At 38.1% G+C, this 19,975-nt stretch overlaps 1 protein-coding gene across 6 annotated transcripts in view; it reads left to right on the forward strand.

Annotated features, from left to right (window-relative positions):
- The first annotated feature begins 2,477 nt into the window (after positions 1–2,477).
- The window catches only part of spon1a (spondin 1a), a 135,716-nt gene continuing 118,218 nt past the window's right edge, over positions 2,478–19,975 (forward strand). For 3 of the 6 annotated variants that reach the window (XM_042407158.1, XM_042407166.1, XM_042407172.1), the window contains exons 1-3: positions 2,478–2,691; positions 4,133–4,186; positions 4,583–4,682. The gene's annotated coding sequence lies outside the window, so the exon portion shown is untranslated. The other 3 variants (XM_042407149.1, XM_042407142.1, XM_042407183.1) reach the window with 3 other exon arrangements.

Here is a 19,975-nt window from a genome sequence, read left to right on the forward strand (position 1 = left end):
ACATGATAAGACACTAAAGATTAGGACACATAAATCAGAAATGATGTGAAGTGCTGTGCAAAACAGATTTTTTTGACAGACTAAGCTTTCTGGTAGCTACTGAAATAAAGGAGATCAAGGCTTGTTGAAATTATTCCAGCAGCAGCAGGGAAGAGGGAGGTTGAACTCTTCATTGAGTGTAGGATCAGGGCATTTGAGGATCCAGCCAACCTTCGTGATGACACGCCTCGATTGATAACTTAAAGCTGAATTTATTTCACTTGAATGACTCAACTGGACAACTTTTTTTTTTTTTTTTTTTATCAGGCTAAGACCACCATACCAGGGCACAATACAAAAACCAAGGACTATTCAATAAAACTCCCATAAAACAAGTCATTAAATCACACACATTAAGGGATTCATCTTGCTTGAAAATGGACTCATACTCATATTTCACTACTGGGGTATAAGCCTCTATTAGGTTATGATGAACTCGATTCTTTATGCAGAATTGCTGGCTTGGAAGTGGAAAGTGGGATGGACTGCAGATGAGTGCATGTAGACCTATAGCAGGGGTGCTGCAATATATTTGCATAAACATTCAGATGCTATAGTTTGCCTACTTTTACTATATTTTTGCAAAAATGACGTGGAATGCTTCGCTGATTAAGTAATCAAGGCTGTCACAAGGAAGCTGTCAATTGTGACATAAGAAAGACAACTATGAGTGAAAATGCCTTTAAATCCTTATTCACTTTCGAGTAAAGGTATTGCTTTTGCAGCAATCCTGGATAAAATTAGCCTTTTTTTCATTATGACTTTTTAACAAACCCACCCTCTCTTCCAAGAAATGTTCTTTTATACTCATGCCTGTTGGTGTTTAAGTAGGTTAAAGGAAATGTTGTTGTTGTCAACAACAACTTAAATGTTGCTTGTTTTCCCAAGATTCCTTTTACTCATTAATCAGAGGAGAGCACTTAATGTCTTAAGAACTGTACAAAATACAGTGAAACCATTTTTGTGTATACCAGAAGTGAACACCTTTCCACATTCTCATGCTGGATAACTGAGAAAACGTAGCGATATTAAATAATAATAAAAAAAAGGTTTAGATGGTTTACTGGTTTAGAAAATGACAAGTATTTATTCTATAAAATGAGATATGAAGTGAGCTAAACCTATTAAAATCTGTGTCTTTTTGTCTTCCATGACTGGTTTCCTCGTTTCCTATTTATCTGCTTGATCTTATTATATTTGATGTCCCTCAGAAATTGATCTGAAAGAGAGACCATGAGACAGATGGAGAATGAAAGAACTATTAGCCTACATGATTAAAATGATGATACATGAATAAAATGATTTTATTAGAAGAACAGAGTCAGTCCTTGTTTTTAATACCTCTTTCCTCTTTGCATGTCATTTTTCCTGATGAGTGGTCTCAAATTAGTAGATGCAATTGATACTGAAAAAATGTGTGACACCCAAGCATGCTACTTATTACTTGAGGCCATCAATAGTGGTGATTATTATTACCAGCTACCTACACCACAAGTCATCAAAGGTGCATGACTCGATTTCTCTCAACCCTCATGCGACAGACTTCTCTAAGACTTCTAGGAGTCCATCTATGGGTGAAGGTGAAATGTTTTCAGCCTGATACCAGAGCTTCAACCATTGCGCTTATGCTAAAACAGAGAGAAAACTGACACACAGAATATACTACTTTTAATTTCTTCTGATGTAATGTAGCTAATGAACATTAAAATAATTGACAGCCTCAATTTTGCTCAGTCAGTGCATTATGTTTTTGGTTCACATTAAAAAAACAAGGTTCTCCTTTAACCTTTAATGACATTTTTGTTGCCTCTCACATTCACACAAAGGCTTCTTCGAGTCTGCTCACAATATGGTTCAATTCATGAAACAGGGCCCACGCTTCAAGCACGACGGTTCAATACTTTCCTGATACTTTTAACAAATTGACAGAAACTTTAGCAGAAAATGCCTTATTTATTCCTCCAGCCACCTGTAGCAGCACTGAGCACAATGCTGCTGATATCCCGCGCCATATTTGATATAATGAGTTGTATTCATGGATGTATAAAAAAGAACTGGATACAGGAAGAGCGCCAGGCTTTGAAGCAAATTTGACATAGCGGCCAAACTGTGTAATTACAACGTCACGTGATGCACACTGGCCCAAAAAGACTTTTCTCCATAGACTTACATTGTGAAAGAGACGTCTGTAAATCAGCGGATACATTTTTCTGAGCGTCTCAACCCCCGCGAAATGACTTGTCTCACTATCAGAATTAAAGCCGTTTGGTCCGATCACATTTCAAAAGCCTAGAAGAGTCGCATGATTGAATTGTTTTATCCCCATTCAAGTTAGCCGGAGGGCTAAACCGGAAGTAGCCGACTCGGCCAGCGAAAGTCACTAGCGCGCATGCTCTATGGACCGCACAATGCGGAAGATCCGGGTACTTTCATACCAGGAAGTGATTTTTTTATTGCTTCATGCGCCGCTGAGCAACTTTCATGGGAATGAACGGGGCCCCGTCTCCGACGTTGTATCCAGTTCTCTCTATACATCCATGGTTGTATTGACTAAATAATGCTGTTGGAATAAGTCATAATTTTGTTACCTAACACCCGCCTTACATATTTTTCCCCTCCTGATAAATCACCAAGAAGTTTTCCTTCCCTTTGGTAAGTTTGTATTTTCAACACTCTTCCCCTGACAGGTTTTACAAATACGACTAAATGAAATGTTAATGTTTCCATTGTACCCCATCCAGGATTTTGAGACCAAGCTTGACAGTGGTCAGCCAGTCAAACTTGGCAAACTTGGCAGCTTTGTTAGCTATTTAGCCTTTACTAATTTAAGTTATCTCTTTTGCCTTTTCTTCTGTTGTTAGGTTAGACATTTACCTAGTTTGTATTTGTTATTTTGTTATTAAACTTAAGGAAAATATTTGACATTTATTTCTTAAGCATTAGCTTAGTGTAGAAAAGGCTCTAGCAGTGCACCCGTAAACTAGCAGATCAATTGCTTGCGATCATCACTTCAAGGACTTAAAACCGTGTAAACCTTACCTGTTGTGTGCGTAGATGTAAGTAAATGTATGTAAATGTAAGTAGAAATTGTTGTAAGGATATATTGATGTTAAGGAGATAGTTGTTTGTTGTTGTTACATGCTTTTCATGCTGATTACCTTCTCACTATTTGGATAGAAATTCTTGTGCATTTCTTGTTTAATTCCATTGGTAAGAATAATTACTCTCCTGTTTTAGACCACACACAAACCTGCCATCACATCCCTGCATTGTAGCAGACCATGGATAAGATTAAGAGAGTATAAGCAAATTGTGCCTATGTACCTGATACCTTAAACCATCAGTAAAGTTCTACAAATAAAAGTCAAGTCTTTGTGTCCTGATCAGACAGCCCATATTGGTGACCAGCCAGCTAAATAGTTCAGTACAGTTAGTTTAACTTTTTTTGACATTTACAATACAATAAAACTAAGCCATGAGAGCACCAAATAGGCAAATTGTGCTTGCTTATAGACCCTTTTCATGGCTGACCTTCTGTCCTTTCAAAGTGGGAAAAGCACAGGTGTAAATAATAACATTAACCATGGCTCCATTCCATTAATTGTCCCAGTAAGTCATGTCAGTGAGTGAGCGTGCAGAATACCAGAGCACTTTTCCTGCTTTGACAACTCAAAATGTCATGAAAAAGGGTCTATTTGGAAGTACAATTTGGAGAGTTTCACTGACAAATGTCACACACACAGATATGTGTGGCCATTGACATTTTTTGTCATTGGACTGATGCTGTTCTCTCTCTAACATCACCTAACAGGTGACAGATGGGTCATAGCATTTCAGTTTAGTTAAGTAGTTAACTTACCACATTACCATTAGCTGAATTGTTACTTTATGTAAATGGCTAAGATAATGTTAATGTGTAATGATTATGGTAACTGCTCTGGTCTGCATGCATATGAGTCAGCTCAAGCAAGACAGGCAAGAATGTGTGCCCTGCTAAGTGTGTCTGTTTTGACAAGTGACTTAACTGCTGCTGCTTAACACATTAGCATATAGCAAGTACAATATCAGTATGCACTTTGTGTTTCCTGTGTAGAGCAACTCAGGACCCCGAATGAAAGTACAGAAGCTGCCATCAGGAATTCATATGGTAAGCTCAACACCCATCAAAACAGGCAGACAGGCAGAATGATAACTCAAGATACCATCCTGATATGACTGACAGTGCCATTGCTGCTGACAGGTAACAGTGTAAAGCTACTGTATTATTTAGACACAACAAGATTTTAAAAAATGGTACCTGACAGCAGCTTTACATTGAAAACATACTGCTGTTTACTTATTGACAGTACATTACCATACCATTTATTTTACAGTTGAGCTGCAGTGAACCATGCATTTTTCAGCTGTTGTAACAGTTGTAATTAATTTGAAAAGAAAATTCAGAATGTTTCTATACTTTATGGTTCATTTCCCCTTTACCTAAAAACCCTCAGACTTTGGATATGCTGCTTATTGTTGACCAGAGCTTCTGTTGCTGTTTAAGGTGGACCAACCAACCATTATGTCAACAAAGTTCCTTTTGCAAACCTTCAGCTTGCCACTGCTGTGCTCTTCACTGGGCCGTCTTTTATAAGGTCTCAAAGGTAAGTAAACCCTTTCACTGTACCAAAAATAAGTGGTACATTGAAATCGCCTGCTCAATGGTTCACAAGTATTTTTCTAGACGTTCTTAGACTTTCTAAACCTTCATAGGAACCATTTCTTTATAGATTTGCAGAAAATGTCAGCAGAAGTCATTTTACTGCACCAAATTTGCGAAATACACAGCAAAATCACCTGAAAACTTTTTGTGCACAATACCCAGATGCTTCCATAGGTTTTCTGGAATTTATCTATACAAACTCACTTATGATTTGATCTTTTATTATGAGTACGCTTGTGCTTGTGCAAGCACATGCCAGCACTAGTACCAAAACATGATCATCCCATCTTTATTTGTCGATTATTTATGTGAACAAATGGTTCAGTGAATGTGTCATGCAATTTTTGCCCACCAGGGCTCAGTCTAAAGCCATGCAAACTAATCTCTCAGTTAGCGAGGAATCCTTATCTAAATGCCAAATTATCCACAGCAGAGAATGGCTAATTTGATTTTCTTACTGAGAGAGAGAAAGAAAGATAGTGAGAGCACTGTGCATTCACTGGAAATACAATGTTGCATGAAACGTTACATGGTGTGGACAAAATAACAAGAACACTTGACAAGAAAAAAAAGTTTAATACAATCCCCCTCCAGTAAATTCCACCTTTGTGAAGCTTATAATGTTCACATTTTGATGACATTCTGTCAGTGAGTTGTTTGTTAAACTGTGTGGCGGGGTTAAGCCTGTGTAATTATGGGACTGATGTATAGATAATGATATATGTCAGAGGTAATGTTTTGTGCCTTTGGTTACTATAAAAGTTAAAAAATTCCATGTTTTGACTTAGATTAGTTAGACATGTCTGTTTAATTTCTACATTTGCCTGTTGGTAATTAGTCTTCCACTCAAATAAATAAGTAGATTATTTTAGGAAGTAGCTCATGGTATTAGGCTACTACATGTTAAATGGGAAGAGGTGATGGAAGCAATAACTGGCTATAATAATGTGGTGTACAGTTTGACAGCTACAACTAGTATTGTAATGATCCCTAAATGCACAAAGTCTGCTATTATATTCCCTCAACACTGAAGCAGTTATTCTTCATCATTTTTGTCAATACATTGCAAGGACTATTAACTCTATCAAGAACTGGTAATGCCACACAGGATGCACTTATAGCAAAATTAGATTGAAGTTTACATGTCGCCTTTTCAACACGTCATTATTGTCATCCGTTCACAAATGCGTTTAAATGCTGTAAGGCATACGTTGTGTCAGTGTCAGTGCACATACAATATTTGTATGTCAAGATGTGTACAGAAGGCATGATGTGTCATTGATGGATTAATCATCAAATAATAATAAGGAACAATGGGTTGTGACAGATTTTATGAGTGCAGAATGCAAAAGCTGTATATGTCTGATATATTTGTCTTTCATCAAGGGTGAGTGTTGTAGCATCCCTTTTGAGATGTCTTGTTATGTTTTGAGTTTTGAGTTTGTATCCACACATCCATTTACTCCATTTGCATCTATCTCCTTATGTTGATTCCTCATTTTAATTCATTGACTTGTACAACGACTTACTTGTTTTGATCATGTCTTCTCTCTCAGCTAGAGTGTAGATAGTTAGAGACTAATTTGACAGCTGTAATTAGATGTGATCTAACTCTGAAGGTCCATTATCTCTAATAAAGGCTACTTAAAGTAATTATAGTACAGCCTTTTGAGCAGACACCAGCATAGAGATTAGATAATTACCACAATGGTCTGTGCAAGGACAGGTCCAGGGAGAAAAACAGACTTGAAAGTAACAGATCTTTTGTGACACTTAAAGTGATGTTTCCATCCTCTGATACTCAGGAGTACGCTTGCCCTTTCACATCACTCTCAAACTGGAGTCAAACGGAGGCGTTGCTGTGAAGCCAGGGGAATCAGACAGAATTTACAAAATGAAGCGTAACCACAGATTCACTGGTATTATGATCTTATGACAATGGATATCCCAAAAGGTAACATTTTCCTCATGTACCCATATAATTTAACTTGGGTGAAAATGACACATTGTTTTCCACTGACTGATTTCTTCCCCAGTGGTGCAATTTCAATATGTTAACTCAGTGGGTGGTGGATTGAAAGTCAGACTCAAAACCAGACTGACTGAGTCTCATTAACCAAGGCGCCTCTGAACTACACAGCGGAATAAAACATTAAAATTATCTTATTGGCAGTCGTGCCTCTGCAATAGATGCTCTAGTTCAAATGAATCATGAGCGTACAGTAAATAAAGCCTTACTTTTTTTGTGTCAGTGCAGTTGAGCTCTAAATAGACAAACCTTTTTCATAACATCAGTTCTGTGAGGTTTATCCTGCTATTTCATGTAATTCTATTGATTATTTCTCTGCCTACTGGTCGGTGCATCACAGTAAATTGCAGTCCACAAAAGTTGTCCACCTCCTCAAAAAATGATCAGACCATTGATATGACCTGTTACTGTAAATGATTCTCAGTACCTGCAAGACTGTACATTTAGTAACATAACTGTATGCCCCTCTCAGTCTTTCTCCATACTTTGCTGTTCTCTTTCCTCATGTATTTGTTGTACTGCCTTTTTGAAGACACTAGGGGCTGTCCAAGATACTTAACCAAGTAGATGTTGCACCATCTCAATACCACCTTACTGCTGGGAAAAGACAATCAGCTTGAGACTTTTTAGATATTTATACTCTGATCAAGCTGTCACAGATTGAATGAAGACTTGGCCAACAAATGTGTGATTTTTTTTTTTTTCCTTTTCTTTTTTTGAATGAGTGGTACGTCTGTCTACATGCAGACAAGGGTACCTAACACTAAAGACAGTCTTTTTGTTATTGGTTCAGAATTTGGTCCTTTCATCTGGCCACAGTAGCTGAATGAAACAATCTTTTGATGAATAATTTTTAAACCAGTTTTCACCTACTTGTCTGTTTTGTTCTACTTTGTAAAAAAAAAAAAAAAAAAAAACAACAGCCTCTGTAGCGTGACATTTTAAAAACTGTCAGTAACATAATAGTGCTCCCTCCAAGTGAGTAAAGCAGTAAAGCAATGGGACAGTACAACATTTAACATCTCAGCATACTTCATTATTTTCAGCAGCTTTTCCATTGCACCCATTGTTTATTTTTTTTCTTGCTTTAAAAAAATGCTTTATTATTTTTTAACAGGCTCACAATTTACAAAACAAAAACACATCCATAAGACACAAATCACAAATACAAAGAATAGATATAAAGTGCTGAGTGAATAACGTGCAGAGTTCAGTGACTATTCAGGTCAGTCTGGAAGCGCTTCCTTGAGTGTATGTGGGTCCCTCAGATCAAAGATGTGCCAAGGAAAGTTTTGATTTTTATCCAGAGTTCTGTTCCTTCTGAGGTCAACAAGCATGTGTTTAATGACCATGTTGCTGTCAGTCACAGTCTGTTTGATGATCATGGCACATCTGGTTTGCCACAGTTTGATACACACTATACTGATGATCAGTTAGAACAGTTATTTTTGTTTGAAAGGCCTCTTTTCTTCCAGCAGACCATACATGACAGAGTTGTAATCTAGATTCAATAAAAACCCATTGTTTACTGAGGCCTGCGGCAGTGAAATTTGTGATTGTTACTGATTAAGTATTATTGAGCATTACTGATCCTTGTTCATTAGGATGGAGCTCTCTTTTTTTTAAAAAAGCAACTTTTTAGTGGGTCGATGGCAGCAGCAGATATCTCAAAACTAAAACTAGAACCATTTGCATGACTAGATATTACTACTGGTGAGAAAGTAGTTTTCTCCTTTGTGGAGGATGGCAGCTGTAGTCAGTATTGATCCATGTTGGTTGCAATGGATTCTAATGATGACCCAGTTTCGGTGTAAAAAGAAGTATTGAAACATTAATAGAAATTTTGAAACCACCCCTGCAGTATAATACACTTCTCTTCTTTGCATTTATGTATTTGTTATGTTACAGACACAGACAATTTTGTCAAAATATGGATGTTTGTCACCAGTGGCTGTTAGCTACCGGTTGCGATGCTGTATGTCTCTGTATGTCTATGTTTGTGCAAGTATTAAGTATAAATAAAAGATTGAGCTTACCATAACCCAAGAAAAAACTGGGAGGAGGTTTATTTGCCATGAAACATGCACAGGTATACACATACACACATGCACACTTAAGATCTCACTGTCTTGCTACCTCTTCACAATGTATTGCTTCAGTCTGCCCTTGTTCTTTCAAATAGCTGATGAGGCAAAGCCGCTGAACTTATAATTCTTCCCTAATGCAAACTCTCTAAAACCAATTAAGCCCAATCTCCCATGATGTCTGTGGGATGAGTGCCTCAAGTGTCTGATTTGGCTCAATGGACAGTGAGACAGCTGTATGGGCTCAGATGTATTATAAAGCACCCGCTGGTAAAGCCATAATGTAATGGTACTTTAATTGAGATCCCTGTTCTACTGTACTACTCTCGATCATAGATCTTCACATCATGATTTGTCCCTGTGTTGGGATTTTATGTGTTTGGTCAAACTGAAAACGAAAGCAAACAAAAAATATTTCTTTTAAAAATTGATGGCCATAATTTCACTCAATTTATAGTTAAGTTTAGGCACAGACCTATAGATCATAGACCAGTGAGAATAGGTCTTGGAATAAATTTAGACCAAGGTTTTACAGTTATTTTGTGGCAAGTAGCAGGCTGAGTTCCTCCTTTGTGACTTGGCCATAAAATTACAACTCTGTCTCAGTTCTAATTGAAGGCATCTGGAAGGCTTTGGCTGGATGGGAGATGCAGAGCTTTGGCTAGAGAAGAGCAGAGAAGCTGGCAAAGCTTGGCTCTCTTATTTGGATTAATATCCCCAACACCTGTCTATGGGGAAATTAATGGGTGTTACTGTAAGCAGCTTTCTTTCCTCCTCAAACCTTTTTTGCTGATTTCTTACTTTCTTGACCCTTCTGCCAGCTCTCTCTCTCTGTTGTCCTTCCCATGCTTTCCCTCTGCAGATTAATTGCTCACTGATACCGTATGTTAAGGACTGCTGTGAGTTTCGCTATCCAGCTGCTTGAAAGCGGAGTCGTCAGCAGGATTTGGCTGCTTGGTCTTTGCTTGCCACTTCTTATACTCTCTCTTATCCACTTCTCCTTCAAGGCTCCTCCTCTTGTCCTTTACCCGCTCATCTGCTGCCTTCAATGCAATTTTCCCTGCTGGTACTGTCATAATGTGGCCACTTTTAGTTTCATCATTTCTGTTTCTGTTGCAGCTTCAGCAACTCCTGGAAAATTAAATAAAATATTTTTAAAAATAAAAGGAATTTTCTTTCATTTCTGGATATATTTAATGAACAGTGTCACTTTGTTGCAAGGTTAACTATTTCATGACCTCTCCGTTTCACCTTCTAAATGTTTACTGTTTAGAACCTTTTAACAGCCCTTCACGGAGCCTAAAGCAATCTGACTAGGTCAATAAATTCTTTATTGTTGCCTCAACTACTGACGAAGCAGCTTTCCTCTCCTGACCTTTTCTGTTTTGAGTTACTTTGAAGCATGAAAGCCTTATAGCCTTTTTAGATTAACTTGTAGCTGAACAACTTCGCAGAAGCTTTTACAGAGATATCATGTGGTACCGGAGCAAAGCAGTTAAAGCAAACTGCCATTACATCAGGTTCATGGTGCAGTTGTTTTCACACCTACCTAGGACACCTTTCTTGGCAGATCCCACTTTCTATGCTGTGGCTTTTCTTACAGCTGCTGTCAAGAATAAGGAAGTGAAATGAGGGGAAGGAGTAAATGAAAGCCAGAGAGGCTTATTGAATACATAAATCACTTCCTGGATAGAGGGTATGTTATTTCATTGCTAATGGATCTCTGCCACTGCTCCGTAAATCACAGTACACACAACCAGACATACTACGCTGAGGCAGAACTCCTATGTAGGGAAAGAGAGATAGAAGACATTATTCGTTGCTCTCTATTTTATTTTCATTCTTTCTTCATATCCCTCTCTAGCTGGGATTTTTGGTTCACACAGAATAGCTAAACAAGCACTATTTAGGTAACTGCTCTCACTCCTGCCTCTCTGCTCTCTGGGTAAATGGGCACTTACTCAGCGCAGTGGGGGTGGCATTAATCCCTGATGCTGAGCAAAGTCACCAAAAGTTCACACCTGACCAAGCAGCCATAATGTCACAGCTTGCTCTTTTGAATTAATTCTTAAAACTATAGGAAACCTGATCTAAATTCATGTTATTTTCAAAGAGATTCTAAGTATGCATCTCATGTAATGGAAGTCCATAATGGAAGTCTGGATGCCACAGTGGTAGGGGTGTTCCTTTTATATGCTAATGTAATCAAGGAAGCCATGCGAATAATGCCAACAACTTCAACACATCCCATAAAGACAGGTTACAGTGTGGCATACTGTGGTACGGGTAAAAAAAGAATTGCAAGCACACTGTAGGCCCATATTTGAACCAGAGGAGCTGAACACTTCAGCACAAGTAACCAAACAGTAAGGTGGTTGACTGACATGACTATTCATTTTAAAAAGTTGGTGCATGTTAGACAGAGGACAAGCGATATGTGTGTCAAACTTATTCAACATCAACATCATCATGTAATTGTGTGTGCAGAAAAGGGGAATGTTGCCATGTATAGAATTTAGTGATGCCAAACCTTTTACGGTCACAAGACTAGGACCAAGTTAAATTGTCTTTAGAATGTAATGTTTTATATGATTGCGTTGGAGATTTTATTCATGATTTATAACTGCAGTGTTTCACTGGAATATTGTGATTTATTTTGAGACATGTTTTGTGTCATTTGTTTTTTGTTGTATGTCTGTACTCATTGTTGCTGCCCAACCTGGCCAAGACACTCTTGAAAAATAGATTTTTAAAATAATTTATTTAACCCTTATTTAAGCAGGAAAACCTCACTGAGTTTAAAGATCTATTTTTCCAGTTATAAAAACAACATATTTGAGGTCTAGTTCATTTAACAAAAAGAAAATATAACTTCCAATTCACGGTTCATATGGAAAAAAGCTGTTGCTTAGTTCTACAAAATGCCAATGCCAATAAAACTTGAAACAATTTGAGTTGATTTATCGATTAGTTGAAACGGGATTATGACGAATGACAAAAATTCCTCTTTGTGTTAATATTCCACCTCTGCAGTTTAGCCAGGAAACGCCATCCAGGGAAATACACAGAGGGGATTTTGTAGTAAAAACGCAGTAACTCTGAAAGAAAGAAAAGATATCCATTTGATTTGAAGGCTCATATTAGCTTCAGCCAAACTTTAGAATGTATTTATACTTTTGGCCAGAATGAGGACTGTGGATTTTGTCTCCCATCACTTACATTGCAATTGCGTAAGGAAATGATTTCTTCACAGCCAGTATGAACAGAAGGAACAATTACAGCAACCAGTAACTCTGTCAATGTACATATGGGCATGTCAGTATTGTTTTAAGACAGACTTGAAAAAATGTGAACCTATCCTTTAACCTTTAAGATCTCCTCCAAACTTGTATTAAGACATAAAAATACTCTGCATGGAACAATAATGTGTGTCTGATAACAGATTTTCCACACAAAAAGAGTATTTCACCACTTTAAATCCTTAAAATGTCATCTATTCCTTCCCCCTCATTAAAAGTCCCAGAATATGTGAATATGCAAATATATTTTATTTCAGAGGTTTAACTGCTGGATACAAGATGTCTCCTACTTCACTGAAAAGTCCATTCTCAGTGTATGTTCACGTTTCCACATCACATTTGTGTAGGTTGAATATTGGACCAGGATTGGCTTCAAAACTAGTTGTGATGTCACAAATCTGGTTTATAGGCCAGCCTCTAAAAATCTGATTTTCAATGAGCACAGAAAAAAATTCCACTTTCAGCAGATGAATATGAGAACAGCCTATTAGTGTCAAATACTTAACATACTGTATCATTAAGCACAGTGAAACTCAAACATCCACAGGGGTTAAAGTTCTCAGGCACCATGCCTGATTTTAGGCATAGAGCAGTTTTAAATTCATATAATACTTAATTCAATAGGCCTACATTATACACATTTCCTTCCGGACAACTTTTCAGGCTCACAAATCTTTTCTTGCTTTAATCCCTGCATGCAACTGTATAGGAACAAGAACAGGACTAGATCAAAACCCAGTATATGGCTGGACCGTGTATGATCAATGTGCATAATTGTGGCCAATTTGTTACAGGACAGTCAGTAGTAGTGTCTATAATGTGAATTCCTGGATTTTAAATATTCATCTGCCGTTTTCTGTAGTGGTCCCAGTAATATTTGTTATTAAAATGTACTGAATTAGCATGTCACATGACATGGTTAAGCAACATTTGAGTAAAAGAGGTTATAAATGTAGTTGCAAGAACAATACTTTCCACTCATATCTTGGGATGTATGATTTGAAAGAGAACTTAACTTTAACTATTCTAATTATCTCTTAACTCCCCCTGCTTTCATCTGTTTCTGTCTGCGGATGTCTGTAAACATATGGTCTCATCCATATGTTTATGTAGGATTAGCATTCTAGGCTAATAATCCATCAGCTGTGTGACTTTATGTCTGCACCGTGACGTCTTTCAGAGCACACAAACACCGTAAACACACCTTTCACCTGCCCAGTACAGTGCTGTTAAGCCGGAAACACTGCAGCTACACCTTATTTTTATGCAGTCTATGGGCTACACGCAGCATGGCACAGCTATGCTAACGATGCTAGCCGTCCTAACTAGCTGCTAGCCGCTGTGCAGGCTGGTAAAATGGATACATTGGGTCTTTTTGTATCCGCGGGTTGGTGCCCCTGTCAGTGTTGGAGCTTCTGTGTGGTCTGTGGCTGGTCCAGCCAAAAACACATTTTTTAGTAGAGGGGGACTTTAGCTTCTGTGATCATTTATTATTCACTGAATACATTTTTATACCCAGTGAATAACCATGACCTCTAATTGTGATCTGTGGGTGTGTTTTCTTGAGGGTAAGTGATATGACTCTGATTCTTTAACCAGGGAAACAGGCATTTTTAGAACCTCTTTGTACCCTTAGTATCTTTTGTTTAAGCGGCTAGCTCATGGCCGTCTCTGCAGTGAGGATGTTGAAATAATGAGTCAGATTCAATCAGATGTGCATAGTTCCTGCCTGCACCCTTTTAAAGGTTGATGTTGATACTGACCCAATCTGTCTACTTTCTGTGAGGGGTGACTTTGGCTTTGTGCTCCTGACTCCTCATGCTTCACTAGCCTTACTGCAGCGATTGCTAAAATCCCTCAGCCGGAAAAAGCTTCATTAGAAGGGGGAGATAGTTAATGAACTTTGACCCCATGTCCACATCTGACATGGTGCCCTCACTCCCAACTTTCACTGCTTAGCAACCCTTCAAACCCCTTCACCTTTGGACACCACTCTTCAATACCTGTTTTAGACCAGTGCTTCTCAATTATTTTCTGTTACCCCCCCCCCCCCCCCAAGGAAGAAGAAAACATTTTGCGCCCCCCCACTCTCCACCGCAACTATAAATAGTATCATTTGTCTATAAAATTGTTATAAGTACACCTCTGCATAACATTGTATCCTTATTAACATTAAAGAAAACAGAAAAAAGAAAGTAGTATAGATCAACTTACAACAAAGAATAATTTTATTAACATGGTTTTTTAGTCTGTAACAGAAAAGATTTAAAGTGCATCAATTTGCCTGAAATAAAAAAAAAATTAAATCCTTACTTAAACTATAAACATTTTTGGACTGACTGCCATTTGATACTGAAAAATAAAATTAAATAAAATCAATAAATAATAATAAATTCAAATTGATCAGCAACATTAACTCAGGAACACAATATATAAAACACTTTAACCTACAAAACAAACATGAATAAAACAATTTGTGCTGATTTTTTAATCAAAATGAGGAAGTCAGGATTAATGGCTACAGTGAGCAGGTTTCGCAGTGCACAGCTTTTCAAAGCGGGCTTTGAAGCATGATACTGCAACTCTCAGCTCCTGTTCAATGTTTAGCTGGGACCTGTACTTGGTCTTCAGTGCAGCAACAGCAGAGAAGCCAGTCTCACAAAGATATGATGTTGCAAAAGGAATAAGAATGCCCATAGCCTCCTGCCCTAAGAGTGGATACTGCCTCTCTACACTCAGCCAGAATTTACTCAGTGTCTGTGATGTGAACCTCAGTCACAATGTGGAGTCAAATGTCATGTCAATGAACTGGTCCTCCTCTACAGAGCTGAAACCAGTTGGAGCTGGTGCATTAAAAGGATCTCTGACCCAGTCATACTGGGAACTGTTTTCAGGGAAGTGCTTTTCAAAGAATCCCATCAATGATGAAATATGCTGCTTGATATATGGAATCACTGAGGTGGTATCATAGTCAGTAGTGTCAACAAATTCATGCAGGTTCTCAAATGAATCAGTATTTCCTTCATCAAGTCGCCTGCCCCACATTGCAAGCTTTCGAGTGAAAGAGCTGATCTTGTCTGTGACCTGAGGGAGGTGTTTATCTTTCCCTTGAAGCTGTAGATTCAGTTCATTAAGCTTCCAAATATGTCACTCTCAGGTAGGCCAGTTTCACCAGGAAGTTCTCATCACTAAATTTTTCTGCGACTTCATACTTGTGCTCCTGCTCCAAAAACATTCTTATCTGCTCTCTGAGCTCAAAAACTCGGGACAAAACTTTTCCTTGTGACAGCCACCTTGCTTCACTGTGAAACAGCACAGCTTGGTGTTCAGCTCCCATCTCCTCACAGATAGCAAAGAAGACCCTTGTTTTTAGTGGTCTGGTCTTTATAAAATTGACTACACCTATAATGTCAGTCATAACTTCACTTAATTCAGAGGAAAGGTGCCTTGAGGCCAGTGCGTCTCTGTGTATAACACAGTGTGACCACTCAGCATTGGGTGAGGCCTTTTTGATGAGTGCCCGAAGTCATCCCTACCATGGTCTGTGCACCATCACTGCAAACACCAATGCAGTTCTCCCACTTTAGCCCATTCTCAGTCAGGAAGCAGTCCAGCATTTTGAATAGCTCTTCAGCTGTGGCTCTGTCTCTGACATATTTACAAAAAAGTAGATACTCACACAGGGAGTTTGTCATGTCAAAACGTACATAAGACACAAACAAACAGTCTTTGTTGCTGTCAGTTGCTTCATCGAATTGTAAGGCAAAACGTTTGTCTTTGAGTTTATCTATGAGCTGTTCTTGAAGATCGTTAGCAATGTCATTTATACGTCTGGCAACAGTGTCATTGGACAGAGGGATAGTTTTTATTTTTGCAGCACTTGCGTCATCCAGCATGACAGAGACCATGTCTAATGCTGCAGGCAGTATCAGCTCCTCTGCTATGGTGTGGGGTTTTTTTGCACTGAGCAATTTGGTACGCCACCTTCTGTGATGCTAACAGTGCTCGCTGGTTTTCTGAAGTAGCATTCACAAAGCAGGATGATTGTTGGCGATATTCAGCACGTTTTCGCTGAAAAAACTCAAGCAGCTTATCAGTGTGATTGGGGTGTTATGTCTTTACGTGACGCTTTAATTTATTTGGCTTTATGCTGTCCGCTGCTAACATTTTAAGACACAGTAAACACACCGGTCTTTCCTCGTCTCCCACCGTAGTCACAGTGAACACGCTTTGTCATATTTCCTCGTCTTAGCTTTCGAGTGACTTTTGTTTGTCTCATTATCTTCGTCTCTCTCCGCCTTTCTTTTCATCCCTATTAAATATTTTTCCATGGTGTCTCTTGAGGGTTTGTTCACTGCACTTCATATCTCCTGCTCTGTGCTGTGCGTGCGCATGCTCCGTGCAAAAAAACCCTACACCATAGAGCTAATACTCCCTGCGCACACTCTGACAATGACAATTACACTTTATTCTAGTACGGCAAAAAAAGCATGTTCCCCAGGGTCACACGCGCCGCCCCACTATTTGAGAAGGACTGCTTTAGACCATAGCTACATAAGAGATGGCACCTCCCGAAATCAGTTGTCTAGATCTTTCTCAGAGAGAAATAAGGAAAAGGTGACAGTTAATCTTGGTCTTTGGCTGCAAGGCATGTGGCAATTAAGGATGAATGGAGCTACCACAAAGCCTTCTGCAGACAGTCATAATAGTGTTACATTTCTTTTAATGAAAAATTTCAGCTGCTATTTTCTAATCAAAATATTTTAGTTAGTGCTCTGCCCTCCCTACAGAGCCTGGTAGGTATTATGGATACATATTTATATTGTATTGTATTCACAAATTAGTAAATTGTACCCTTGAATTAATATTTCTTTCACCTTAAATAACCTTCAAATTAATAATTTGTACGTAAGGACTAAATCATGCCCCCAAATTACTGAATCTAGTAGGAGATGAAGTGACAGATTTTTGTGGCTTGGAGAGCCAGTAGCTGTGTTTCAGTATTGATGTGCCCTGAAATTACTGAATTAATGTCCTTAGGTTTCAGAATCATGTGCAAGTCTTTACAAGGTGTAAAAAACCTTTCAGTGTTGTTTGTGATAGGCAAGATGATTTTACCTCCCAGAGATCTCTGTTTGAGTTTACCCAGATTCATTACAAATATTAGAGGATAAACACTACAAACCCTGCAAGTCGAGCAAGCCAAAAACATACACTACTAGTCAAAAGTTTGGATACATTTTCTCATTCAAGGGAATAAGAAGGTGTGTCTTTTGACTGGTACTGTACATTTACTTGAGGAGGTAAACTGATTGTGGAGAAACGAGGGGATTACAGAGAAAATAGTTAAACCATTATCCGTGATTAACACACAACACATAAATTAATGTAATAGTCATGGCTTCACAAGTGATGGAAGGTGGAGGAGTGATTGAGGAAATGAATGCCAAAACATTTTGTGCATGACATGCATATAAATTCTCCACTTTTTAGTAAATTCCATTTTCCCACATTACTCTAAACAATTACTGTACATGTAATGTTTTTACAAGAGGAAATTAGCTGTAAAAGGATAAACTTTTGTTCTGTTCTTCATGGTGTAGCACTGAAAGAACAATGTACATGGCCACAAATTAACATTTTTGGTGTCAACCCTTGGGTTGGAAAACCTTTCTTTTATGCAACCTCAATTTTACAAAAGTCCTTTTCCACATTACTCCAACTTCTGGAGAACTAGTGAATTGAGTTGGAGAGAGCAGCACAGTGAGTCTGTGCTTGTCCATTGTGCCCCTGAACAACACAGTCTCACATCAAAATGTGTAAAAGCTAAGTTGGTTCACACTACAAAATGTATTAGTTTCACAATAACAGATCTATAATTGTGAGATGCCTATGTTTTTTTGGCCTTGTTTGGCCTTTGTTTTTCTTGTCTATTGGCCTGCGTCCATGTCACATGTATGTCATGTTTCAGTTGGTGAAAACAATAAAAAAAAAGGCTGACGTTCCTTTTATTCTCAGTGGAAAATGCAATATTTTAAGATAGTTTCAGCATTAAAATGCATTTTGATAACATTTCTAGCGAGAAATGTGTTTTTATTTTCATGATCTTCGTTCAGTGAATGTATATGATGATTTAGTTTGTCAGTTAATAAGAAGATTTTTTCAGGTTTTCTGTCGTTGCTATGGTGGTTACTATGAATGCTGCTATCGCTGAAACCATGTAGTTGCATGTTGTTTGAATCATTGTCTTTGCGTTGTGTAGTTATCTGAGCTGTTATGTTATTTGTGTTATTTTGTGTAACTGTTTGATGATGTTCTTTCAATAAAAACATAGATTTTAGAGCGGCTCAGGGATTAATTGAATTTGAAATCCAGAATTTGAAGCTTTGCGATGGCTGACCGGAGGACCTGTCTGGAAGTATTTTCCTCACTGTCACCATGTTAAGGTTTTCTTTTAATGATATCTTTAACATTTCTCAGCACAAAAACACAAAAGTGTCCTTGGTAACTCAACCATACAATAGGTTAATATTAAGGCTATCAGTTTTAATGATTTCTTCTTCAATTTTGAGAAATAAAGTTGTTATATTTGAAATAAACTAACATCTTTACTTTTTCTTAACGTATATCATCTAGATTCAGTGTAATTACTATATATAATAGTACTATATAGTATATGATGTATAAAGAATTTACATTTAAATGTTGTCAGTTTGATTTAGGACTTAAAATGAATGCAATTGTTGAACAAGATAAAACCCTCGAAAGGCATTCCACAGTAAAGATCATGATGTACTGACAATATTTCTCTTAAGACCAATGATGAGGAATGATGCAGTTTGGACAATAAATTATTAATGGGTACAATACTAAAAGGATTTTTGAAATGGATATTAAAGGAGAAAATGCCAGGCTGTTATTATCCCACAGACACACACAGGACCTGGGTCAGGCTGGTTCCTGTTCTCATTTGTATGCATAATTTCAATCCTGAGTTTTAGTGGTCATTTACAAATCCCCTTGGAAGGGCGGGGTGATTTATGGGATGCCTTGGATTACATAAAATGCCCAGTGGAAATACATCACTCAAAAGAGCAGTTTCCAGTGTAAATATATCTCAATCAAAAAGTAAGATGTCAGTGTTTTTAAAGGCTTTTCATTATTGAAAAAACATTCCTACATTAGAGAAGTGTTTAGAGGTGATAACAGCCTAAGACTAGAGGTCATGTATGAATGTGTGTGTGCATGTGTAAGTAAATTTGTGCACTAATAAAGACAGACTTTAACTACTCCACATGCAGCCAATTTAGGCTCAATCCGACATCACACTATTCAAGAGCATATGCTCACACAGCAGCTGAAGGGGACAGTGGCTGAAGGGAAACAGTCCCTTGTCCCTGGATATGTAACAGCACATAAAGAGCCAGCACCAGGATGTAGTGGATGATTAAGGGGCAATGACATTTAATATGCAGTCCTTAGGAGCTCTACAAGGGCACAGCAGTGTCCTCCCATGCCTTTGATACAACAGTGTACAACAAATCTCTCATAGCTACATTTCCCTCTCTACACTATTCAGCAACGTCAGTTTGTTTGAGTGTAAGATATGGGCTTGTCAGTATGCGCCAGCGAGGGTGGTGGTGTGATAGAACTGCAATTTCCAAGCTGTGGGCTCTCTGGAAATTAGAAATCATTCCTCCCCCCAATGGAAAGTGGACACCTATTGTACGAATCATTGCTTCACTGAACCTAGGCTAGCTGAAATGCTATTGTACTGTGAGAAGATGGATATTTTGGAACTATTCAGACAAGAACACACTAC

This window comes from Thunnus maccoyii, chromosome 1 (assembly GCF_910596095.1).
Source record: "Thunnus maccoyii chromosome 1, fThuMac1.1, whole genome shotgun sequence".
Lineage (NCBI taxonomy): Eukaryota > Metazoa > Chordata > Actinopteri > Scombriformes > Scombridae > Thunnus > Thunnus maccoyii.